The 24,506-nt window shown below is 42.8% G+C and overlaps 1 long non-coding RNA gene across 2 annotated transcripts in view; it reads right to left on the bottom strand.

Annotated features, from left to right (window-relative positions):
• Positions 1 to 421: 421 nt before the first annotated feature.
• LOC106035109 (uncharacterized) overlaps positions 422 to 24,506 on the bottom strand; it is a 29,772-nt gene continuing 5,687 nt past the window's right edge. The window contains exons 2-6 of one of the 2 annotated variants that reach the window (XR_010827784.1): positions 22,681 to 22,811; positions 5,342 to 5,395; positions 3,359 to 3,467; positions 2,494 to 2,804; positions 422 to 699 (exon numbers count right to left, since the gene is read on the bottom strand). This is a non-coding gene — a long non-coding RNA (uncharacterized lncRNA). Of the gene's footprint in view, positions 700 to 1,138; positions 2,805 to 3,358; positions 3,468 to 5,341; positions 5,396 to 22,680; positions 22,812 to 24,506 lie in introns of those variants that run through there. The other variant, XR_007157879.2, reaches the window with a different exon arrangement.

The following is a 24,506-nucleotide window of genomic DNA, read 5'->3' on the forward strand; positions in this document are numbered from 1 at the left end:
GATGGTCATGAGGGCATCTTACCTGTTTCTCGGGATAAGGCCATCCAAGTAGGCAGTTGTACCAAACCACTAGAAAGCATGAAAATAAATGGGTGACATTAAAGATGCTGGGAGTGTGGGAAGATGATGGGAAACTAGAAAGCATGGCACTGGGAACTTAATTGAGTGGATGACTGTAAGTGATAAGAGGGAGAGAAAAGGCCAGAGGCAACTCTTTTCTTGCTCATGACATTGTTGCAATGCCAGCTAAACCCACTGAAGGAGATGTCTGTATTACTTTAGCCTTTCTCTTTTGAACATATTTCCATTTGATGCCCTCTTTCTTAGAGCTCGAGGTAGAAAAGAGTGATGCAGGGCATTCAGAGTGGTTTCTCCTTTAAGAACCTGTCTGGATTGCATTGATTTTCCTGCTCTCCTGATGCACCAGTGAACAACTGAGTGTGGTGGGTTTGGTCTCTGTGCAATGGAAGAAAAACAGTTCTCCTGTTCAGCCCCTGTCACAGCTCTCCCATGATCTGCCTCATCTTTGCCCCATACTCCTGTGGGCTCTGCTTTAGTCATGTCTGCAGCTTCAATGCCAACCTCTTGGGGCTGGGAAACCAGCCCATGGCAGTGTGTTCTCCGCAGGTCCCTCAATTTCCGCATGGCATAATAGTACTCAGGTGCCGTCACTGGAAAGGGTGGCTCTGTGAACTCGTCCTACTTGTGGAGGAGACAAGATCAGCTGTGAGATATGATACACATCCATGCACAGGGACAGGACCAATCACCATGAAAACAGACACAGCAAAATGTGGACTTGTTTGCTCAAATAAGACACAAATGCTTTCTAACAACTGTCTCTTCTTTATTCTATTTGCTTTGCATTTACAAACAGCGATGCCTTTTCTCTGTTACTTTTAACCACAACCTATGTATATATAATTTAAGCTAATGCTATCTTTCTTTTCTTTTTTCTTTTTTTTTTTTTTTTGAAGACTACATTGATATCCAGGCCTAACTACTGAGTGGGTGGGGTTTTTTTTCTGATTTTCTTTTGGTGGCTCTTAATTAAAAGCCTCAGTCTGGTTTGTTCCTTTGTACTCCCTTTTAATTCTCTAACCTGGATATTTTCAGCCATTTCTTATTTTTTGCCCTCTTAACGTTCTCTGTTGCATCTATGCATACTGATCTGAAGGCTGCTGGTAGTGCAGCTGCATTTCCTAACTACCTTTCACAGACCATTTAGTATTAGTTTATGAGCCATGAGCTGCTGCACTAGCCTCTTCCCTCTGTTTTACCAAGAGCAAAATGTGACCCATTTGCACCTCAGATTGTGTTACAGAACGCCATGGGAGCAGAGCTTTTCACAAAATTGCCCAAGGCATCTGAGAAGCATACAGAACAGTCTTATTTTTTTAATGTCATTTCCAGTGAGTTTTGTTGTCTTGAAGGTGTGGCCCAGTTTAAACTGGCCACCAATTATTTCACTCAGACCCACAAGCTTTTGAAAAGCCCTGTTCACAGAAACCCCAAGATGGGAATGCAGAAATTGGAGCTGGCACTGGATATATGTGCACAAGGGGTGTTGGCAGTAGCTCTGTCCCTGACTCTGGAAATGATGTCCAGTCTCTTGCCTTGCCCTCCTGATGACACAGCAAACCAAGAGGTGGAAAAGCCATCACTAGTTGTAAGCCTGTGTTCACCGTGCCCATCCTCAAGTGGCTGGCGGACGTGAGATTGCTCAGCTCAGCAGCTGCCCTATGTTATCGTGCCAAGTGGAAATGGATCCTACGGCTTTTGTTAGCAGGCAGGCTTTACCTCAGCCATGCCCCTTTAAATCAAAGCATTTGCAATTCAGTAAAAGCAAAGGATAACTACAATGAAAGCCAGGAGTTCCCTTCGATATGGAAATGTTTCCCCAAGTGACTCAAATTAAATTTCATAAAAAGAAATCTATAGTTCCATGAAATTTCTAGATGCATTATAAAAAAAGTACTGTATTGCAGGTTGCTTGATTTACTGTTGATTCTTTGGGCAGCACTCAGCAGACTAAAGGAGGAATGTGATTTGGAAATGCACTGGAGGGGATTCAGCAGTATGCTGGCAGCATCAAGTTTCATCCAATTTGAGGGGATTTTCACTCTCCTTGGATACTGTAACTAGCTGGGCTTACTATCAAATTACATATTGCTGGATCTCCTGTAAATCTGAGAACTAGTGAAAATAAATGCAAATATAGCGACTTTTGCCTCATTTGCGCTCCCATTAAGCTTTCAGTTATTCTGACATAATTTGTTCCTTTTTTACCGTGTCTTGTTTATGGATTGTGTATGAAGACAGAAGCTTCTACACAGCGTAAGGACACCAAGGTATGTGAAGAATAAGTATCGTGGACAAAAAGTCTTTAAGAATGGGTACTGTCACAAGCTGTGTCTACAAAAATGGTGCAGATATTTGAGCATTTACTCTTCCCTTAAAATAGAGTGGACGGAGTAGTGGTCCTCATGATACCATCACATTCATGTGTATGTACGTGTCCACCACCCTGGAGCAGACTTGTACTGTCCAGATTGAGTAGAGTGAGCAAGTGACCATCTTCACTTGTCCATGCCTTGTCTATTCCTTGGATCTTTCTGTTCTTCCTTCCACTTTTCCTTACATCACACAGATGGGAAAATGTTAGTGATTTGGAGGCAGCTGCAGCCACAGGAGTGCTGGGCTTCTATTTCCCCTCTACGGGGTTCCCTAATGAACCTCAGATTTAGCTGGGCTCCTTGCTGCCTTTGCTCCATTTTCATTAAAAAGCTGTCCTGAACTGTCGTCTGCAAACAGAAAATGAGAGATAAATTTCACTTTGGAGTTTTAAAGCACAAATGATCAGCTGAGGTGAACAGGGGCTATAAGCACATGGAGACAAAGTACCAGGAAGTCTGTAAGATACGGTGAGACATGAAACCAGCAGTCTGCCTTTGCTAGAGAGAAAGGTTGGCTCCCACAAAGCCAGAGGAATCTTATCCTCGTAATCAGTTACAGCCGTGTTTGCTCAACGTAGTGTGCTAAAAACGTGCAAAAGCAAGCCCTGAAGCCTGCCACAGAGATATCGATGAGCAGACACTTGAAAAGGCTGGGTGCTTGTTAATGTTTAACAAGCGAGTCCTCATCTGACTCCGTGGTATTGAGCTTTATTTGTTTAATCCCTAAATTCACCAAGGGAAATAGAAAGCTGTCTATTAGCCTCTGATAAGTAAGTAAAGAGGAAGACCTGGAAGAGTCTTGCCATATTTATTCTGCTTAATAATACAGGAGCCTGTTCTACACAGCTTTCCATTTATGAGATGAAGCAATATTTCACAGTGATTTAAGCAAATCCTCTTACCTCAAACGTGATGGTGAAAGAGGTAAAATTTGTCTGTCCTGAGGTTTGCAACTGGATTTGAGAACTGTCTTTACATTACTGCTTCTGCCAGACTCAGTTATGGTGGAAGCTGGGGACAAGAGGGGACGCACCACTTTGAGACAGAGTTAATTTAATTTTAGACGGGGACTCATAGCTCAAATCTAAGGACAAACCATGCCTTAATGGAATATTTGTGTGGGAAATTTGTAGCTTTTCTAACTAATAATCAGGCTTCTGTCCTAATCCATGGAAAATACAGACTTATCCCTTCTACTGAAAGCAATTTCTGTGGAATTCCGTGAGTTTGCTCTCCCGCTTTAGGCAGCACAGCAAAGATACTGCCCATGTGGGATGACATGATAATCCTGGCAGACCAAGGAGTTTCTTCCAAACCAAGTTAGAAAAAAAAGAATTTAACCAAGTCTACTGGAGTAGGATCCAAAATGCTGTCTCCAGGTCTGAAATCTCCCATGGGCTCAGATTTTTGGTCAGTTTGAAGTCTTGTTTTTACAGCCCAGCTCAGGCAGGATGAGTGTCAAAGCTGTTCATAGCCAAGTTTCATCAAACCCATGTCAAAAGCTAGAGAGGAGGCCACCAGCTTCCTACAAATGGCCTTGCTTGGAAGCAGTCTGTGCTGCAAGACATGATCTCCTGAAAGCAGAATGGTGAATCCTCATCTCAGGCAGAGGGAGGATCCCTTATTCCTGATATCTGCCTTAACAGGGGGTTATAAAAATTGCACTTAGTGACGCTGGGGCTGCTATTTTTAGGCTACAGCACTAGGAGTTCTGGTAGGTTTGTTTAACACAGAACAGTCATTTTCTTTAACAGTCCTTGCATGATTTTACAATCTGACTGCCCATCCATACCTCAGCTAACAGGTTTTTTTGAGGTGGGGTGAGGGACGGAGTTGGGGGGTGTCACACTTTCATCTTTTCTAGCTGCCATGGTGATGGTAATACAAACACCTCCAAAGGATGAGTTACTTCCCTTGGAAGAAGAACGTCTTACTGTACACACAAGGACTGCAGAAATCTTTAGTGTAATTTTGACCACATGGTAAGCTAGTTTGGTGGGTCATAAAGCAGAAAACTCCATCTGGGGCCAAGGTCATGTCAGCCCCATCAAGGGAACATTTTATGTTATTCTCTTCCACTCAGAAGACCACGTTTTATTTCTCACTCAGGCCAAATCAGGGGTATAACTTATGAAGAGTATTTTGCAATCTAAATAGCTATTTATACATTAAGTAGAAGATTTGCTGCCAAAAGAAGTTTCTCCCCAGATTCAGATCTAAACCACATTGATTATATGCTTTCAGAAAAGCCTTCCAACCCTTTATCCTCCTGCTCGTACAGTTTTCCACATAGGAGGGTGAGCAAAACATCTCAGCCCCTTCATGGAGGACCGATAGAAGTTAGCACACACTATGAATGCAATTCCACATCTGGTGAAACTGGGGGAGACTGTGCAAATAACTTGTTCAAAGCAAATATAGGAGTTGATTGCCAGAGCCCAGAGAAGGGCCCGGCATGGCTGGGTGGTACCTGACCCGTACTCCACACTCTTTAACAGCAAATACATAACACAAAATGATGGTCTCCAAAACTCTAACACAGAAAAAAATAATAATAATAAATCTTGCTATGTCTGGCATTCTATTCCAGTATGGGGTGTTTGGGGGTTTCTTCTGGAGATTTTGTATTATTTTCCCTGGGAAGGAATCGTTAGAATATAGGGATATCTGGGAGAAAAAAAAAAAAAAAAAAAAAGGAAAAAAAAAAAGCGTTCACTGGAAATAAATATTCAGGATGGAGCCAAGAGAAAAGAACTTGCATTATGAAGACAGGCAGCCTTTACCATTATAATTTAGAGTCAAACTGAGGTTATCATAACTTATCTTATTCAGCATGAGAAGAGTTAAAGCAATATGCTTTCAGATGTCCTCAGCTGCAGTCTCACCTCCTCCCACTGGGTCCCTGCCCTACATTCTGGCACTGCAACTGGTGGAGGAGTCTGAAGGAAAACAGAAAGAGCAATGTTATTAACATTCGGAAAATGTAAGAATAAACTTTGCTCCCTGAGGGAATGACTTGAGTGACACAGTGGAAAAAAGCCTGGGGACATGTCTTCCTGCACCCTCCATTACCAGTGCAAAGATCCCTGGGTCTCCAATGGAATTAAGTTTGCATTGCCTGTTGCACAATCAGGACATACCTTGGTAAGATACTGTTGATTAGATCTTTCTTAACCATGAATATGTACCAAATCTATCTGATGTTGTTCAGTTATAGGGAATGAAGTTCACCCTGTGGCCACTTTGGCAACAAATATTCTTCATTTTCCTTTGTAGTTCTGAGATTAATAATTGAATATTATATCCTTAAAAAAAAATCAAATATGTGAAATATTTTATTTTATATCAGTTCCAAGGGGGGGGGGGGGGGGGACTGAAACAGCATTCATGGATACACACATAGAAATGTAGACTGTACATTACTAATATATTAACAATCTGTATTACTTTAAGGTAAATATATAGGGTAAGAATGAACAGGAAATGTACAGTAAAATGACTGCAAATGTGACTCAAAGGTTTAGAATATTTTGAAAGTAACTCTAAAGGTAGCTTCAAGAAGATTTCAGTTTGGCATTGAAGTATGTGTAAGTTTTCCTATATAGCTGGGAAAATGACAGTCAGAAGGTGGCTTTTTTAAACTTACTTGGCAAAAGTTTTAATAGCAACAGCTGTCCAAACATGCTGCAGGACTTCTCTACACAAAAATACAACATCTACTGAATTTTTGGGTTGGGATTTTATTTACAAGCAAATCCTGTTGCCCTTGCACTGCCTTCACATACTGCATTTTACAGACAGTTACATTTTTTGTTTCAAACAGCCTTGGGGTTTCTGTGAGGGAGAATGGCAAGACTGAAACAGAGAAGAGAAAAATCATTGTGCCAGTGCTCAAGGTTACAGATGTTGTCGTAAGCACGAGTTCACTGCTTTGTAAAGGTACACAAGAAAACTAACATGGAGAGTGCAAAGCTGTTCAGAGCAGAGAAATAACTCTGATTTTGTATGCATGAAAATATTTGAGAGCTGTGTTAGGGCAGCACCACTGTTTTCTGTCCCCAGTCTAAGCACACCAAAGGCCACCTTCACCCTCAGTGCCTGCCCAGCGCTCCCCATCAGCTCTCATGGCACCAAGCCCAGAAAGCAGCAGCCCGTGTCCCAGTGCCAAGTTTCCCCTTCTCCAGTCAGCTCTCTTCTGCCATGTGTGACCAGTAATTTGGGGAAGGTGAGACGGGCCAGGGCTTGTCTTTGATGGGGTCCTCACCCTTAGCTTTGCCAGTGGGAAACACGAGGTACTGGCAGGTCGGTGGTAGCTAACTCAGATGACCATGTTGCAGGAGTACCACAGGACTTGTATGGATCTGCTGGATGGAAAGGGACAGAGTGGATCAGAGGTTGTGCCTTTCACAGATAGGTTTCCATGGTGTGAACTTTTCGCAGCACCACTCCAGTGATCCCTCCTTCATGCAGCAGCCCTCGTGTCTCCCTGCTGGAAATGCTCTGGCTCCCATAGCCTCTTGTGCAGCGGTCTGGGGAAATCACCCAAGGCATCTTTTTAGAAGAACCAGCTGATGTAGAGCTGCTCCTTTGCACACAAACAGAGAATCCATGCTCAGGCATCTCCCATGGGGTCCACGGTGTGAGATGAGGTTTGAGAGAGACTCTGGTTCTTGGATAAAGGTAATAAGAAAACATCCAGCCTATTCCCCCCCTTTTCTGAGGGGCTCCACTGAATCAGCAAGATCACTTCCAACTATTAAGATAATCACTAAGAATATAAATATATAAATGCATTAGGAATAGAAGGAAAAAGAAAGAAAGAAAGAAAGAAAGAAAGAAAGAAAGAAAGAAAGAAAGAAAGAAAGAAAGAAAGAAAGAAAGAAAGAAAGAAAGAAAAAGAAAGAAAGAAAGAAAGAAAGAAAGAAAGAAAAGAAAGAAAGAAAGAAAGAAAGAAAGAAAGAAAGAAAGAAAGAAAGAAAGAAAGAAAGAAAGAAAGAAAGAAAGAAAGAAAGAAAGAAAGAAAGAAAAAAGAACTTAAATAAGGAGAAGGGGAAACAGAAATGCTTCCAGAAAAAAACAGGAAGAGAACAAAGCAGTGAACTCTGGAAAGAGAAGATGAAACAAGTGAGCTAGAGTCATGCAGACCTCAGCATTACTCAGTGTGTTGCTGAGAAACTGAGAATACGTCTGGTCTAACTCCCACTAGGCATGGGTGGTGGGTTTCGCAGAAGGAATTATAGCGCGGTAAGAAATGGCATTAGGTTTAAGAATAAATTTTCAAATGACATTAAAATGAAGGCCTTGAATCGTCCTCCAAAATGTCATTTTGCCCTTCCCCTCCATATTCCCCACTGTCATCTAAGTTTTTTTTTTTTCTTATTTGAAAGCAAGAGCTGTCTAAGGATCATTAAGCAGTCAATTTGGTGGCATTTGAGCATGGGCTAAATGTAAGCCTTTACATACTTTTCCTATCCACAGAGCTGAGACTCAGCACTTTCAAGGAAGGGGGAAGATTTATGGATTAGACATCCACGCACGTTCCCACCCGGGTAGCCCCACACTCCCTCCCAGCCGTGTCTTGGCTCAGACACCTTGGAGAACAGCATCGAGGTAACCATGGTGACTAGGGCCTTAAAATGGTTGTAGTCATGATCATTTAAAACAAACAGCTGCGTAAGTCTGGCCTAATCCTAATGTAATCCTCCCAAGTCTGGCAACCTAAAAATAGAAAGGAAAAAAAAAAAAAAAAAGGCGTCCACCTACTCAAAATTAGTTCTGCCTCAAACAGCGAAGAATTTGTGCTTTGCAGCTAAATCTAAATTCTGCTTCTCCGTGAGACAGGGCTTTTGTGTCACAAGTTCATTGTTATATTTTTAGACCCAGACACTGAAAGGTGGGGCTCAAATATAAACCTCATTGTACTTTGGCAGCAAACAGGAACCAAATGATACCTTGCAGAGGTCAAGCTCGATTTGAACTCTCTGGAAGGTTGGAGATTTTTGTTTGTTTGTTTGTTTAATTTTTCCCAGACATTATAGTTTTTTCATTAGCTTCCTTCACAGGAAGCTTTTAGTAGCTCTTCATGTGGCTCTTATGCTTGTCACAGTGTGGAGGGATTCAAAGGCTTTAAATGACTTTCTGGAAGACCATCAAGATGGGATTAAATAACCATTCTGCTATTTTAACCTGGGTCTTCTGCTTTTGCAAGCCCAAAGTCATCATTTGTGGGTCAAGACATCAATATCCATGGTTGTACCTTGCCTTTGAGAAAGATGCTTTCACGCTTGTCAGAAGTTGCAGTAATAAATAGGGCAGAGCTGTATGGTACAGAGACAAATAGAAGAAATTACACAAGGTCTGCATCAGGAGCTTGTGTGCAGGAACCAGCTCCTCCCTACCACATTCAGGGACTACTGCCATGTCTTTGACTGTCTAAGGACACTGGTGAGGGGATACTGAGAAAAGAGAGTGTTCTTCTCTGCTCCTAGGGTCCCACCATGCTCTCCCCAATAGCAGTGGAGACAGACCAGTGTTGTCATGCACATTGTTTTTGGTGTCCGAAGTAGGATCCAAGATGTGTATAGACATTCCCGAGGTCACCCATGATCAGCAGCAGGGCGCAGAAGGACATCGTTGCTTCCAAACTGACCTTGGCCCCACCAGCTGAGGAGGCAGCACCAGCATTGTCACTGCACATTTGGTCTCCCCCACAGGGCTGAACTGAAGAGATGCACTCAGAGTGATGGAAAAAACACCGGGGTTGTAATGGAGGAGTGAGGAGGCTGGGAAAATCTTATTTGTCTTCCCACAACCACTAAGTACTCCTTACAAAGTGCTGATGGAGAAACTCTGGTACTTCCGTGGGAGAATGCGGCAGCACTCAGGTGCAAGGGGGAACCTCATTTTCTATTTCTGCTAGGATTTAGGTAACACAGCTTACTTTTAACCTTCTTTTTTGTTATTGTTGTTTTGTTCATTTTTTTTCTGCATAAATTTGTGAGAGAAGGAGCCAAGGGGTGCTGAGAAAAGCAAAGCTGATTTCAAAGATATATTTATAAATCTCTAATGTTGTGTTTTAAAATCTCTCAAGGTAATCATCTTCTTTCTATCTCCTAGGTCTGTTTATATATTCCTTGCGTCCTGAGTGTACAAGAGGACCTTCAACTTCCCATCTGTGAAAAACAGCCATCATAATGAGGTGTTGATATGTTTGGAGCGCTACCTGCTACTGTAATAGGAGTGATTAATAGTGATAGATCATTTTCCACACCCACACAGATAATAGCATCTCTCCTGGGATGGCTGACAATGTAATTGTGGCAGAATGCAGGGAGGCCTGAAGCGCATTTCATTAGTTATTGACTGGGGTACTTTGTCTCGTCCTTAAAAAAAAAAAGAAAAGAAAAGAAAAAGCACAACACATACACACAGAAAAACCACCTGACAGGAAAAAGGAAAAGTGTGTGCAGTACTTTTTAAAAATCAGCACACAGGCACAATTAAAGATAACAATGCAGCAGCAAATCAGTGCAACCCATCGGCATTTTCTTGTTCCACCGCACACAACAACATATTTGCCCCAAGAGACATTTTTGGAGGTGCAAAAGTTCACCTGCAGCCTGTTAATTCACTTTGAGACGGGACTGCGACCACTTAATGGACTCTTCTTGTACTGGCTGCTATGGTAACTGCTGCATCACGCTCTCCATAGGCTTGTTTTCGGAGAAGAGTGTAAACTGCGAGAGCAAATCTCAGATGGGTTTGTTACTGGAATCAAAATCCCAGGGCGGATTTGCAATTCTACACATGGTCTTGGCCCACCGAGCGCTCCTTTTATGGGCATGTTTGCTCATCTGGCTTAATTTTAAACCCAGTCCTTGAGCATTGTGTGCTCAAAAACACTTCTCAGAATTGAAGTCTTCTGGGTTTGGGCTGGGTTGGAGGCACATGTGGAAAGCTTGAAAAAAAAAATAAAAGCATAGAAAAAAATAAAAGATGAGACAAATAGAAAGGAGATTGGGTTAAATCATTCAGCCCATCTGGCCTAGTCATCAAGCTCAGAGGCTGAAGAAGCAAAGCCCTCTTCAAAAGCAAGAAAAGAAATGTTCTCAGGAAGTGGGAAAAAGAGATACCAAGTCTTAACCAAGTGTAACCAAAGCAGTGGTAAATACCCAAGTCTGCAGACACTCTGGAGCAATAACAAAGAGACCTGGGAGTGGAGATTTCTCATCCATTTCCTTGGCACGAACAATACGATGAAAAGTGACCTTCACCATCTCCTGTTCCATCTGTCTGCAGAGAGGGTCAAGGAGTCAGGTGCTGGGACAGGGCAGAGGATCTCTGTGAGTGAGACGAAGGAAAGTGTTGAGGGAAAGCAAGGGGAAAAGGCATCAGGGAAAGGGGAAAAATGAGGAATGAGAAAAAGAATATGCAGAAAAGTGAAACTGGATGTAAGTGACCTGCTGGAAGCTAGCAAACGTGTTCCTGCGAACGGATGGGTGAGGTCAGGCAGTGGCGGGCAAGCAGGATAGGGGTAATAGCAGAGGATGCAGGTTCATGTCTGGGCAGGAAGCAGACTTTAGAGCTGAAAGGGGCCTCAAGAAAAGAAGAAGCTTACTCTTCACCCCGCAGCAGGACCTTCCCTGTCAGGGTCATATCTCGCAGATATATGTCTGACCTGTTCTTAAAGATCTCCAGCAGCTGATGCTCCTGGACCTTCATAGACCTCCCACTCAGTGGTTTGCCATGTTTTTCTCAGAGCTAGGCTGAACATCCCATTTCTTTCTCAAGTGCATTAGAAGAACGTATTGATTATATCTTCTTCTCAGAAGTGTTTGAAGACTACTTAGTCTATAATGTCCAAGTATTCCAGCTGAGATATTAACAATGAGCTTCAAAAAGATTATTTAATATACCTTGCAAGCTACATTCCTGTCAGTATGATGCCAACCTTTTTTGCAGCAACATAACCTTCTTGACTGAGTGTCAGCTTGTGATCCACCATTACCCTCATATCTTCCTCTCCAGAACTGCTACTGATCAGATTTCCACTGTATAGCCAAGGGAAATATATAGCCATATAGTCATATACTTGATTATTCTAGCCTGAATGCAGTACCTTCTGTAACTGTTGAATGCCATTTGGATTTCTCCCTTCAGACCAGTCTTTAAGGTCATTTTGAATTTTAACTCTTTCTTTAAAAATATTTGCCGTCACCTCAATCTCCAAAGTTAATGTATGTCCTTTCTAGTCCCGCATTTATTTTATTAATGAAGGTACTGAACAGATGTGATTCAGGACAGAACCTTGCAAAATCCTATTGAATCCATCCATTTTAGCATGGGTCTAGGGATAACTTCATCCTGGAAAAGGGCAGAAGAAATAGAGAATGAAGAAGAAAATGGGAGTAGGTCAGTTAGAGTGAAAAACCTCTTAGACTGGGTGGAGGTGATATGGTAGTGGTAAATAGGTAGGGAAATGGACTGTAGCATCAAAAGCAATAGCTTTTGGCCATAAGGTAAGAGACAGAAGTGAGTGAAAGGAATAAAAGAAGCAGCATGAAAATCAGGGGAGCCCAAATTGAACTGATGGGTTCCCAAAGCATTTGACAAAATCAGTGAATCAAATAAATTATTTTTTAAAAAATCAATACAACTATCAACAAACTACACAACTTATATGTGGTGCCTGTCAGACCAATGAAAAGGAAAACTACTCCTAGAAATGGGCAGACAGGTAGTGATGGGCCAGTCAGCAAAGCCACCACCACAGCAGAAGTCTGGGAAGAGTAATAGTGCAGGGGAAGCAGTTCAAGCAGCACTGGGCCGTGCTGTTCCCCAGTTCCTCCATCTGCAAACCAAACCACTCCTGTTATGTCCATGGGACAAGTGCAGGGAGCAGGCAGCACTGTATGAGTAAGCACCCAGTGGAGCTGAGAGCAGGAGAGGGAATGACTGAGAGTCATCTGATATCAGCTGTCAGCAGGACATGCTGGAGGGCTGCTTTTTTCCTTGCTGCTGCATCTCTGCAACCTGCCAAGTGTGAAAGCAGGGCTTTCAAATTGGTGTCAGCGAGCAAAACCTCAAGGAAGATAATCAGCCAAGAGATAGGGTGGTGTGTCTCACAGGCTGTCCTCCCTTGATGCCCCTTTCCCAGCAGAGGCTGTCAGCTCCTCAGGTTTGAACATCAGGCTTCACCTAAGCCATGTGGTAGCCCAGACATCCTTCCTTGTCCCCGTCACATGGTGTGAGCTATTTAGGCTTTCCACCCTCTGCCCTGTATGATGACTTCTGAGGTGGCAAGAGCTGCCCCATGTGGGTGGAAGGGCCGGAGGGCAGGCAGGCCTGGACCACCACCAGGCCTTCCTGGGGTGTGTCACCACCTCTGTCACCGGGAGGGCATAATGACAGGTCACCAGGCAGGCATTAAGGTCACGGGTGGGGAAATGACCATCTCGGTGCCACCAGTGACGTGCACCTGCTCCTGACTGTCCCAAAATGTGCAATAAGTCAGCGAGGACAGACCTCGGCCCCTTGGGCTTGGCCCCGTGCCACGGCCACTGCTGGCAATTCACATGCTGAGATCCTCTTACTCACCATTCACATGGGCTGTGTTCTGACACACATCGCCCAAAATAGAAATTCCTTTCTAACTACATGGTTGTCTCTGGAGCTGCGTTTGGGCCTTGGTCAGCTCCTGAGACACCAGTCACCCTCCTTTGAGGCAAGGAGCAAGTCCTCCTCGGTCAGCAGGTGCTACCAGCCTTCTGGGAAGCTTGCAGCCATACAAAATAGGCAAGCTGTGATAACACTCTCTTCCCACACATTTTGCCAAGATTGACAGCTCTACCCAGTTGCCAGTGGTGACGGTTTAGCTACCTCGTCGTTCCTCCATGGAAGCTCTTCTGGTTGGCCACAGCAGGAGATGTGCCTGGTTTGGGGGAGCTTGAGGGTGCAAAGTGAGGTGCACAGGGGTTAGGAACATGAAAATTAAGCTAGGCAGGCATCTTCTGTGGTAGTGAAAGATAACACACCAGCAAGGCAGTCCCTTAGGGACTCTGCTGCTTTGTATCCTTCCAGATGAACATACAGACAGGGACCCCCTCAGCCTGGATTTGGTGATTATGGCCAAAAAGTAATCCCATACCTGTTCTTTTAGAGACCTTAATATTTGTCATCCACTGTCCTCCAAAATAAAGGTCATATGTAATAACACAAACAAGCAAGGGCTAGGCTTTTTTTGCTCTGTGCTTTATGTTTTACCTCAATGTACCAAAAAGAGAGACAAATTAGCTTGAAGCATCCATTTTTCAAGATACCTGGGCACTGTTTTCTGCAGGAGAAATATGAGCCTGAAACCATCTGTTATTTCCTGTGAAATATCTCCCCTGTCTGACGGGGCTGACTGCTGCACTTCTTACTTCCTTTACACAAGCAGACAAAAAAAAAAAAAAAAAAAAAAGAAAAAGGCAGCTCACGGCCACCCATACTTTCAGCTTTGTTTACTGATTTCTACAGCTTCCTCACAAGACACTGCCAGAAAGACAGTAGTTTAGCTGACTACAGGCTGTTCTCATTAATCCCCCTTAGCTAAACAAGATGCAGGATGGAAAACTGCAAAGCAGGAAAGCCAGCAAATTGCATCGAAGAAGCATTTTAGGAAATCTGAGCAAGACACTTTTTGCATCATGCCCCTGTTGATGAGCAGTTGTTTCTAACAAAGTGCTTTTTACCAGTCTAAAGCACATGGGTATTTGTATGCATGTAGGGCTATTTGTAAAGTTTCTGGAAGGCCACTTCCTTCCTCCCATGCTCCCACAGCTTTTTGATGTCTTCGCTGCATTCAGAACATCATTAGTTAGCTGACCAAGGGTGCTGACCCTTCTTGTTTCCACCTTATTTACATTGTTCGCATTTCAGGGGAGCTAATAAAAGGCAACAGTGGCAATGTGGTAAGCAGGAGTGAAGCTATGACATTGCCGCTGCACTTCTCAGTTCATCCTGGGGCCTGCTCCTGTGTTCAAAAGCACAGCAAGAGGGATGGGAGGTCTCTTTCCTTCTCCTTTCCACCTAGCAATACTACTCTCTTAGTAGACAATACCTCATCTTGGTGGTTTGGTGGGCTGATTCCTTTACCTATTTGCATAGCCTATGGGTGAGATAACACAGGAGGAAGCAGACAGTGGTTGTTAAAGCCAGCCCCATGGGAGGTGGAGGAGTATGGAGACCCCATGGTGGGTATCTCCAGCAGGGCTGTGCCCCACTGACTCTCGAGGGAAAGGGAGACTCTTGACTTTGTGGAGGGGCAACAGCAAAGCATGAGGGACATGAGCTGGGGACCATCTGCACTGCATAGGATCACAGAATAGCTGAGGTCAGCAGGGACACCTGCTCGGAGCAGGGCCACCTACAGCAGGTTGCTCAGGGCCATGTCCAATTGGGTTTTGAATGCCTCCATTTTATATATATATAAAATCTAAAAACCTTTATATATATATAATATATATACACACATATATATGTATAAATCTACAGGAATTTCTTATATTTTAGGTTGTACCCATCATCTCTTGTTCTGTCACTGGACACTTCTGAAAACAGCTTGTCTCCTTCTTCTTTACTCCCTCCCATCAGCTATTTGTCCACATGGATAAGATCCCCTTGGGCCTTCTCTTCTCCAGGCTGAGCAGTCCCAGCTCAGCCACTCTTTTTATGAGACATGTTCCAGTCCCTTCATCATCTTCATCGTCTGTCATTGCTAACAAGGCAGCTGGCGAATGGCATTTCAGAGCTCCCTGTATCAGCCTTCTGATCAGCTCCTGTTTTGCCATAGCCACCCTGTCAGGCTGGAGGAGCCCAGCTGAAAATTGCTCATATGTTGATACCTGTTTGAAAGAGCTCCCAGTCATTGCACATGATGCTTTCCTGACAGCATGCCAGAGACGGATCACTCGACTTGCTCTTTGTTTTCTTTTCTCTGCCAAGCTCACAGGCTCAGCAGTCACAGAAACATAACCTCCAAGGTATGAAGTTAGTTTTTCGGTGAAGACACAGAAATCAGTGTTCATTTCTTTATTCTTGTTTTGGCAAGTGATGTTACCCTTTGCTCAGATCCCCTACTACCTGTCTTCACTGGCAGTATAACAAGCTGAGAGCTGGCTCCCTGCTTGCTCAGAAACTCATTCCTCTTTTGAGCTTAAGCATTGCAATCACTGAGGCATCTAAGTCAGGCAGTTCTTGTAGATGGCTTGGAAACAAGTGGTCAATCTTTTTATGCTTCATTTCAGTAGACATAACAATGCTTTCTTCTCCTTTATCTTTCCTGCCCTTATTAGGTTGTAGTTTCTGCAGAGAATCCGTTTACTACTCAGTGTTAGCTTAATATAGTAAATAAATATATGGTGATACAGTATTATGGGATATATATGATACTATAAAGATAGATAGATAGTTACATACATACACAGTATGAAGGATAGTAGGCAAAATACAGGTTCTTATTTTTGCTTGAACTATTCCTATTAGAGGTACCCTGATGACTTCTAACCTTTTGTTAAATTAAATTACTAAAGCAGTCTCCTGAACGTGTTGCCTTCACAAAACAATGGTCATGAAACAGATGAGAAGCTTGGGGACTTTCCAGTCTTCCTGTAAACAATATCTGCATGGGTTGTTGCAACATCATCCATTAATGCTGGTTCACGTGGAAAGGGGTGGGATGAAATTGCTCGTTGCTGAAAATCCAAACAAAACGAAGTCTTCTTTTATGATCTTCTAAAAGGATGCAACTTCAAGTCCTTTATGTGTCAAAGTTTTCAGATAAAAAAGGCTTGGTAAATTGGTAAATAGGGTAATTTTCTCTAAACACGTGCTATAAAACCCTGACAGATTTTTCCAAGCCTAGGAAAAAGAGTGAAACCAGAGTGACTATTTCACATAGAAAGTAAATCCCTTAATAGTCAATCTTTCTGATGGGAAAGGAAATTATTATATAGACCTGGCCAGGCACCATCACATATTCCGTCAGAAATACTTCTGTGGGCAGAGACCCACAAACCTACAGTATGAAGGGATAGATCAAGAGACCACCGTGTCCGCTGGAGGGATTGCAGTACATTACTTTACAGCAATACGTAGCTTTGCCAGCCCGTCTAAAGTTACAGCATTTCCGTAATCCACGTAATATGCTGAAGAGTTATTAAGTTTGAGTAAACCAAACACCAGTGGGTGTGACAGCCATGTGGCAAGTGCTTGACTCAGACGTCTACCGCAGAACTTGAATTTCTCATATATTTTTGTACTCCTCAGTGAGGACAACAAGCAAGGCTGGAACTTATTGGTCAAGGGCTCAGTGGGCTGTGTCGGGATGACTAAACACTTGTCCTGGCTGTGGCACCAATCCTTGACTAATCTCTCTGTGCCCGAGGTTTCAGCCTTTCCGATTGCTTTGTTCTCCAGCACCATTCCCAGCAGGAGAAGAGAAATGTTGTCTGTGGAATAACTTCCCCAAGTGAACAAAGATTTGGCTAAATATGTTGTGACACGGGAATAGAAACACACGGGAAAAAGTGGGAGGTTGTTTAAATTTGCTACAAACAACAATAGCCTGTGTATGCTGACAAGACGTAGCACTGTCTGACATAATAGATCACTTGTGTCCTCTCATTCTGCCGATCCAAGTCAGTGAGTCTTGCAGCATAAGGTGCCCCACAGGTTTAGCTGTTTTCAGGATCTAGATCTTAGTTGTGATTCTGGAAATGCTCAGGTGACTTTGCTGTTATGCAGAGTGATATAAACAATGAACTCTGTGAAGAAGCCCAGAGATAATGGGGAGTGACTGAAGCCTAGCACGAAACCACTCTTGGGTGTCGTGCTGTTTGTAGACTCTGTCCATTCAAGCAAGGCAAAGCCTCTCCTCCTGGGGTATCTGTCATCCTTTAATGGTGTTACTTGGCTTTAATAATTAACCCCACTTATTGATATAGCTGTTTTGATTTATTTACTTTAAGAACTGGGGAATTTTCACACTCTTCTTAGAATAACAGCTCTCTGCTTAGTACAGCGTATGGTAATTTGCAGTTCCTGGACAAATGGGCTCTGAGCTTTGATTCACCTATCAGGAACTCTTTGCCATACAAATAACAGCAGAATATGTGAGGTGTTTGTAGGCTCACCAGTTTCTATTTCACAGTATGAAGATTTGTTGACTGATACTTCCAGAACTGTGGCAGTAGGGGAAAATGCATAAACATGATTCTTGTTTTCTTGTGTTTGTAGGTTATGTGTTCAATAAAGTGATGAGCCAAATTAAGCTGTTACAGTGCACAAGCTGAGTACCCTAAAGGTAGCTAAACCTCATTCCGTTTCAGACCAAAAGGAGGAATTTTGAGCCAAAGAAATCTTTCAGAAAGAAATTGGCTTAACAAAAAATGTGACCACTTTCTATTAACATTGTTGGTCTGTGTTTTCAGATCATCACAGCTATACTAACTCTACTAATAAATTTTATTTTGCATTATTAACTCTGGTGTCAATTTAAATCTTGAACTGGGAAGCAGGTCCTGGAGTGAGCTGATTGTTAGCTAACATAGTGAAAGTCTCATAATAAAGTAAAGCCTATCAGTAACAGCAGTTACTGATTTAGCTGTATGATTAACTGCAACTGTGAGGAACTACCTTTCAATGAGTAACTAAAAAGAAGACTTCAGCCTTGTCTGTGGGCTGTTTTGCTCTTATGCTCTAAGGTTTTGACCCTCCTCCCTTAAAAATAGCATCTAAAACAATTCTCACATTGATCATTGCTTATTTCTTTGCAATGCATTTCAGCACACATCTGGTAGTCATGGGGTTAAAAAACAGCTGGGGAGGGAGGGGGAGGCAGATATTACATTTTGCTGACTTTGTCCTAAAAAATTATTAGATATTGTTAATGAGCTACAAGGAAACACTAAAGTATAGATGCGTAGAGGAAGCAGAACAGTTCTGACTCCATTCCCATCTGTAGGTCTCCCTAGATTCCTGCTGCAATATGGGAAAACAAAGAAGACACTCAGTCTGTACCATCAGACTTTATTATGTTCCTCTGTTATGCAAGAAAATGATTGCAAGGCATGTTCATAAGGAGATCATCATTATACAATTAAAGTGAAACTAAGCTGGTGTTTGGGAGCATTTAAGCTGCCATTAGAAACTGAAGCTCAAGCTAATATCATATTTCAGTGATGTTCTGACAAGAGCTCTGAAGGAAATTGCCCTTAGTGAGTTGTGCCTGAATCTATATGTTGGGATGTACAATAGAGCTGATTCCAGGCATTGTATCTTTGTGATTCCCATAACATATGCAGAGTAAGAATATCTGTAACACAAATACTTATTCTATTTGAGCCTCTAGGCCTGTCCTAACTACTGTGCTTCCAGGCTAAACTGTATCAGGGATATGCAAGAGAACTTCCTTCATCCATTTTCGCTTGAAGCAAAGAACATCTCTTTCTGAAAAGCAATCTAATCTTGATTTGGAAATTGTCGGTGATGGAAGAATCAACCACAACCCTGGATAGATGTTTCCGATGGTTAATTATCTCTGTGGTTGAAAAATGTTACTCACTTCTAGTCTGAATTTGCCTGGCTTCTGCTTTCAGCCACTGGATCTCATTATATCATTATCAGCTATGTTAAAGAGTCCATTTTCATATTTTCTTTATCCACGTAGGCGTCATGAGAGGGATCCAATTTATGCAGATTTAGCTGTCAGACAGTCACTGTATAATCTAAACTAGTTCACTAGGCCCTTTATCAGTCAACTCAGATAGCCAGTCATCCCTCTTCCATGCTCCTTGAAGCTGGCACATCTACTTTACACACAACTACAGCTGGGCCTTGCTACACGCTCCCTCTTCTCCTGTTTGGGTTGGGTTCGTGACTGGACATTGTATGTGGACACTGTGCCTGGATGACTCTTGCTGTGACTCTTCGATTTCTGCCATATGCAGAACAGAGCTTTCATACAGTCAAGGTGCCTGATAGGGCAATTATACCTCCAGGATCTAGTCTAGCTTCCTTGAAATACCAGATATATTTGTCTGCTACCTGATTCCTGTGGCCAGTGAGCCAGACATTTAGTCTGTATCCCCTATCTCTGTAAGGTTTTCTTGCAGACTAGAATGGTTTGCAAAGATATGAGAACTTTTCTGTTCCAGACTGCTAAAAGTCACTTACTGATGTCAGGCCTGACACTGACTATATGATGTCCCCCTTTTTTTCCTCATATGCACATCATATCCAATGAAATAGGTGATGAAGAAAGATAATCTGGCAAATTTCAGGGCAAACTTATGCTATTCCAGAATGATTGACTGACCTTCCTCTTGAGGCAAGAAGCAACACTTCCTCTAGTGGAGACCTCAACCCCACAGTTTCCCAAGACACTCATTTTCCAAGAACATCAAGAGCTACTGGAATAATTTCCTTCTCTTCGTATCCCTGTCTGGCCAGGTCACCACCCAAACCACTGCCACTGTCTGCTTCTCTCTTTCCTGGGTAAGCAGGATGTTTTCTAGACTTGCCACTTCCATCTTTCATTTTCTTTTTGAGCTAAGAGGGAAAGAGTGGTGTCTTTCCTTGCCTTCACTAACAGGAATCATGATGTCTTAACATCACTCTTGCAGAGTCACATCAATTCCATTGAGTCAGGTCACTAAGTTGGTGGATATCTACAGTAGAGATCTGTCTGACTCTGAAACTAACATAGGCTCACAGCAGCATATTTTCCCTTTTGAAAAAATAAATTTTAAAAAGTGAAAAGGGCAACAAGAAGTGGAACAGTAGCACCAAAATGAGAAGAAATAACTCAGTAATGAGAATTTGAAATTTTTACTACTTATATTCCTAGACTGTTATGAACCATTATTAGTTTTAGTCTCAGAAATGCAGTGGATGCCGGAGCAAAAACTCCTTTATGTAGGAAAGAATCTCTAGCTCAGGAATGTTGAAAAAGATTAGTTAAAGTTTGAGTCCTTGTGTATAAACAGAGTCCGGTCTTTGAAGCACTGGTGACATAAAGCTTCAACCAGCGGGTAGTAGCAAGGATTTCCCCAGTAGTGACAATGTGGTAGGAACAAGTGGCCCTTTAGACCCCACTGGAAATGTTCTGCTGTTTACAGGGAAAATTACCTTGAACTGGAGAGTGTGCACGTTTGTGTGTGTGATCGCAGCTCCTGATGGATATCACATTACAGGAGTACTTTCACCACTGCTTGTAGAAGCACAGATGTGCCAAAAGCAGTGATCCAGAGGGAACTTGTCAAAGGCTGAGTGAGAACAGTTAATCCTTCATGTCTATCCAGCCTTTTCTGCTGCAATTGTCTGCAGGAATGCTGCCTACCACCAGCTGCGGTAGTGCATGTAGGTGAAAACTGAGCCAGGGGCTCTCACACCACCACAACTTATTCCATGAAAGCCACTACTCTGTAATGGTAACAGCCAGCCCAGTCTGGATTTCCACTGCAGTTAGATGCCATATTCAGATGGCATGATTTGTGAGCAAAACTCAGATGCAGTGATAAACCTCCATCTTCATTCCCCAAATGAACATCAGGGTCTCTGCCCACAGAGTAACATCCTTCTGGGTAGCATTGTGGTTTGGTGGTGGTTCCCCAAAGGAGTTAGAGCAGATCACCTGGATGATTCTGAGATTTAAGAATATGAAGTCCACCTAAAATGGGGTTTAGGGAAATTTGGAGGGGAAAGGCTGAATATCTCTTTTAGCCACAAGTCTCTTCTACTCAATCTTCACTGTCTGATACTAAAAGACAATGCATTAAGAAAAGGGTTTCCCTCTTCACGCACACCAATCTGATTTATGAGGCTATCCTCTCCTCACAAGAGTACTTATGCTTTGTATTTCTCCAGAACAACCTCATAGCTTACAAATATTTGCACATGATGGAGCTGGAAGAAGATTTTTAAAGATTTGTAAATAGTTTAGGCAGATAATTTCCATTCATTTAATGTAATTCTCTGGGAAGCATTGAAAAATATCAGGGTGTTTATGAGAAATTTCTTTCAATGCCAGAAAACCTTTACTTAGCTACTGTCAATGCTACTGTGCAAATAATAATACTGTAAGATTTCAAAATCATGTTTATAAGCTGGAGCTGTTATGGTTCAGAAAACTCCAATGATTCACCAGCACTGTTGTTATGGTTAATTTTCCAGGAAAAGTACGTTATTGCAACAATTTCTCTTTTTTTGTCATCACAATGTTTGTTCCATTTTCTGCTTGTTTTTACTGCTGAATCTTAGTCTGGCACAGAGATTCTCGTATCTAAAAAGGGTTTCTAAAACCATCAGCATTTTGAAACATATACAGACTGCCAGGGGATCTTATTTTTGGCTTTTTTAATAACTTAGTGTTTCTGAACTTTTTAACAGTACTGAGCAATCCTCCCCCACAAATAGCAACATTTTAAAGTGGCGTTTCAACTTTTGTGGCTGCAGTCCACTTTTTTATAATGTGGGAAATGCCCTGCCTTTGAACTGTGTAAGTGATACGTCATTCTCCCCAAGTCTGCTTTTTAGCAGAAATGAGTAAACACCTCTGAGGTCCTGAGGACGTGTTTTTAAAACAGTGTCCAGTACTTACAAGGATTGCAACAACGATGGCTGAGGAGTTAATAGAAAGAAAACACCAGGTCAGGAGAGAGTTGCTGAGGACAGGACAGGATGAGAAACTTGGAGTAATAGCATGGAGCAAAGGACAATTTTCTCTTTATTCCCCAGCAGCAGCAAAGTCTGTTGGAGTGCTGACTAAGCCTCCCAGGGGAGAGAGTAGGAGTCCCAGAGGATGAGCGGTAAACATGGGCCTGGACAAAGCACTGGGAAATGTGCTGCTTGTCAGCAACCCTCTTGCTATGAGATGGAGATAAGATAGGTAGCCTAAACTGTCTCAAAAGACATCTGTGAAGTATCTCTTGAGGCAGACAGGGAGCAGGAGGCCCTCCAGGCTCTCTTGTTCCTCCAGGCCCTGCCTTTCTTCCATTTCCTCCTTCTGCTGCTCCCTTCTCCTCTCTCTTCCTACCCTCCCCTATAAGGTCCCCACAAGCAGCTATCGATATATGTTGTAACTCTTTCTGAAGAAAATTGATAGCATGCCGGCAGTCTGGATTATCCCAGTACACTGAGGATATGGAGACCACTGCATGCAGTTTGTAAGACAGCCACAGCTCACCTTATGGTGTCCACAAGGTTTTCCTGGGAGTTGAAGGGGAAGGACCATTTGAGGAAGGCCCTGCCATCATGGGATGGATGTGACGCATGGGTGCAGCATGTCCAAACCATCCTCACTGCATGTATCTGGATCTGTGTTCATGAATAACACAAGCCAGAGTTTTCAGTTTTGTGATGGATGTTTTCAGACCTCCATCAGAAGGTTGGTCCCATGTGACACCAACACCTGGGGAGCTTGGAATGAGGAAAGGTGCAAGAAAACCATCCTCCTTTCCTATATTGAACAAGGCAGGCCCAGAGAAGAGCGTTTTAAGAGTGACATCAAAGTTTTCTCATCCAAAGGGAATCTCTCTGGGTCAGATTCCTCTGAAGAAATATAATATCTATATCTGGGCATCCTACGCCTCCCAGCATCAACATGAAAAATAAGCACAACTAAAAGTGGTAATACACATCATCTGAAATACCTTTGAAATTTGCCATGTATTCCTGCGCATTGACTCAACAAGGATCCAACAGTGATTAACTCAAATGTAAATAACTGTGTTGTAGACATACAGAGATAGGAGACATGGATCTTGCCTCTGTGCCTTGGTATGCCCTGATTTCACTCCGTCAGGGTTGCAGGCAGTGAACCTTAACACTGCTCCAGCTTCAATTGTTTAATTTCCCTTTGCCTTTCAGTCCGTTTTTGATTCACACCTGAACTTTGTGACTTCTTCCATGCCACTCCCCATATGCGGAGCATTCCTCCAGTTGAGGTTTGACAAACATCCTGGTTCTTAACACAGCTCAGAACACAACTGCTCTGTGAAACTGTGGGGCTGTTGTGGCCCCACCCCAGCAGGGGTTTTCTAGGTCCTGTGGAGCACCACTGGCACTGCCAAGTTCAGGACCTCCTCTCACTCGTATTTTGCTGGTTCCTTATTGCAAGGAGGTGTTGGATCCCACAAATAACGTAATAAATTCACCTCTCTAAAGCCTGGGAGTTCTAGTCATTCCCTTGTATGGAGTGGAAGATACAGGGAAAACTGAAAGGAGACTTAAGAACTGTCTCGTGGCTGTCATTAGGTGAATGATTTCTGCCAAAACAAGTGAATAAATTGCTCTCTATGGCCGCTGAAGGTAGGACAAGAAGTGATATATTAAAATTACAGCAATGGTTAGCTGTTAGCAAAAAAAATGCAAAGGGAAAGAGAGTGGGGTTATTGAATACCTTGGTTAGATAGCAGAGACCCTGTTGCTGTTGGTTTTAAGATCAGACTTGAGAAACGCATCACACTGCCATCACAACTGAGCAGCAGAGGAATGGGTTAAATAGTGGTCCGTGACCCATTTCCCGTGAGTTCTGTGTGCTTGTAGATAAGAATCCAAAAGCGTTGAATCACAGGGACAGTATCCCAGCTCATCCAAGGGCAAGACAGGGGCAGAAGGTTAGGATTTGGTGATGTAGTTTGGTAGCCCTGAGGAAAGTTGCCGTTTAGGTCACAGCCTTGTTTGACTTCTAATGAAGTTGCTTAATTCTACAGAGCTGACAGAGCAATCTCCTGCTGAGGTTAGCAACGGTTGAAGTTCAAGAGCCGGTACAGAGACAGAGAAGCATCAAAAACATGCAGGTGCATTTGTTTCTCCTACTTGTTGCTCCAAGAGACACTTGAAAATACATATATGCCAGGTGTTTTTCTCATTTGTGAAAGCGCAGAGAGATTTCTAAATATTCTTTGTTTAGTTTTGAGTTTTAGCCAATTCCTATATACCAAAGAGATGTCATTTGAACAGGCTTGCAGGTAGACTGGAGAAATATTTGGTTTGACTTGCGAAAAGTAG

Source organism: Anser cygnoides, chromosome 1, assembly GCF_040182565.1.
Source record: "Anser cygnoides isolate HZ-2024a breed goose chromosome 1, Taihu_goose_T2T_genome, whole genome shotgun sequence".
Lineage (NCBI taxonomy): Eukaryota > Metazoa > Chordata > Aves > Anseriformes > Anatidae > Anser > Anser cygnoides.